The sequence below is a fragment of the Lupinus angustifolius genome, chromosome LG16, assembly GCF_001865875.1.
Source record: "Lupinus angustifolius cultivar Tanjil chromosome LG16, LupAngTanjil_v1.0, whole genome shotgun sequence".
Lineage (NCBI taxonomy): Eukaryota > Viridiplantae > Streptophyta > Magnoliopsida > Fabales > Fabaceae > Lupinus > Lupinus angustifolius.
The window spans coordinates 6,977,941-6,978,210 of NC_032024.1; the positions used below are offsets into that span (position 1 = coordinate 6,977,941).

At 35.2% G+C, this 270-nt stretch overlaps 1 protein-coding gene across 1 annotated transcript in view; it reads right to left on the bottom strand.

The window, feature by feature from the left end:
- LOC109329267 overlaps window positions 1–270 on the bottom strand; it is a 3,913-nt gene that overhangs the window by 1,137 nt on the left and 2,506 nt on the right. The gene's annotated exons all lie outside the window — the stretch shown is intronic.

A 270-nucleotide genomic window follows, 5' to 3' on the forward strand; every position in this document is an offset into this window, starting at 1 on the left:
AATTTACAAATAAGGTTTTATTTTGGTCTTGTTTCTTTGAAACCTCCTCTCCATCTCATTTCTAGCTTTAAAGAATGCTTGATAAAGAAAACCCATCGCAGACTTATCCTCACTGTCAACAATGCGTAACACACGAACAAGTGGCTCAGTAATTTTAACAATGTCAGCACATTGTTTCCGAAAGTTTGAATCCAACACTTGTTCTATGCATTTTTTTGCCTTAATATCTTTGGAATAAGCTGAGCTTGTCCATTCTCTAGATGTTACAAG